Genomic DNA, 2,021 nt, shown 5'->3' with positions numbered 1-2,021 from the left:
TATCTATTATTATTTATTTGTATTCATTTACGTATTAGGTATATAATTAAATTAGAGTAAAGACATAAATCAAAACAATACATCTTTTTTATTTACGATATTTTTTTGGTAAATAAATCACAAACTTATTTTATTTATTTTATATGGTATATAACTAAATTTCAATGACATGGACATAGATATATAGTATATTTTAATATAAATATTTATTATTGAGAATTCATACTCATATAATAAATACAAAATTTCTAATGTGCGATTTTTTGAATGCAAATTTCAAAATTATTTAATACTTTTTAATACATATTTAGAAATTATCATATTTAAGTATTTTTCTATGTTATATAGTTTAATTTTAAACTATATTAATATATAATATGAATGTCTAGTAAATGAGACTTCATATTTATACGATATATGATCATTTGTATCTTGTTATTACCAAAAAAAGTTAAACTATTGATCACAAAATTTTAGTGTGAGACATTTAATATTTTTAGTAATTTATAGTCATTTTAAAAATTCAAAATATAACATATAAAAAAAAAAAATTATTATTATATGATTAATGAGGTTGTTTAAAATCTTTTAATAATATAAAATGAACAAAAAGAGCTAAGATACAAAAATCATTATCAAATATTTATTATTCATAATCATTGATTGTCATATATACGTTAATCATATTAGGCAATTCCATAGATTTTATTTAAAGAAAGCGAGAATATTCGTTTGTACACTATTTATCAATTTAATAGTTAGTTTAATAAAAAGTATAATATAATTTAAGATGAACCAACCTATTTTCTAAAAATTCTGAATTTTATTCTCATGGTGATACGTGGCTACACACAATGTTGTAATGTTTCTCAATTAATATATAAAAGATGTTAGCCTGGAGTTAAGGACCACTATCGTAGCTGTATATGCTTGAGCTTAGTTTTATTTTGGTTTACAAAATTTTATCTTTATCAGTATATATGTACATATACACGTATTTGTGACCTTATCTCAATACTGAAGAGAATGCCCCAAGCCGTCAATGTTATAGACGGACCATTCTCACATTTGCCGTCAGAGACACGGCAGAGTCCACACGCAAACGAAAACATACAGTTTAAAAGCTTTTTGCCATCAATTTTTGCCGCAATCGACATAAAGATTTTGCAGAAAACCCCAAAGTTCTTTTTCTTCCCTATATTTGGAGGGTCCCTTGCTCACAAGATAAGATTCATAAAATGAAAGAGCATTAAAAGCGCAAAAAGAGCAAACCTTGTATTCTAGCCATCGGCCTCTTGTTTAACTTTACGTGGTTTCTTTGATAATTATGTATACCGTAAGCAGTTGCAAAAAAAAAATGTATACCGTAAGCATGACCGAATACGATCACTATTTGGCTTTTGGGTTTGGAAGAAGGAAAAAGGAAGAAGGAAGACGTAGCTGAGTTTTGAAAATTCTTTGATGTATGTCCAAAACATGCATTAAATTCATAAAGTTTTGTTGGAGTTCCCTCCTTAAGCCCAAAACAAATCAAGCCTTAGTTCAAGAAGAAGAAATATCTAGAAGGAGAAAAAGAGTGTGGATTGAGAAGTGTGTAGAAGTGTGTTAAAGTGTTTAAGAAAAGAAGATGGAGAAGTCTCTAGAATTAGCTTGTAGTTACCCTCCATTAGTATAAATAAGAGTGTAGAGTCCCTTTGTAACATCATCCAAGAATCAAGAAAACAAAGAGAGAAAACATTTGTAAGAGAGAGTTCTCAAAACAAAATCTTTGTAAACCCTTTCCAAAATTATAAAGAGTCTTCTTCTTAAATCTTTTAGTTGTCTAATCCCATCTTCATCTCATCGATATTGGGTAATTTTCCCAACAAGTGGTATCAGAGCAAGGTTACCGTTATCTTTGAAGAAGGGAAGATGGAGGCCACCGTTACCTTTGAAGGTGACATGTTCAAGCTCACGACGGACAACTTCTCTTATTGGAAACCGATGATGGAAGATCACCTTTATTGTAAGGATTTGCATGA

The sequence above is a fragment of the Brassica oleracea genome, chromosome C5, assembly GCF_000695525.1.
Source record: "Brassica oleracea var. oleracea cultivar TO1000 chromosome C5, BOL, whole genome shotgun sequence".
Taxonomy (NCBI): Eukaryota; Viridiplantae; Streptophyta; class Magnoliopsida; order Brassicales; family Brassicaceae; genus Brassica; species Brassica oleracea.
This window is presented reverse-complemented; position numbering follows the sequence as displayed.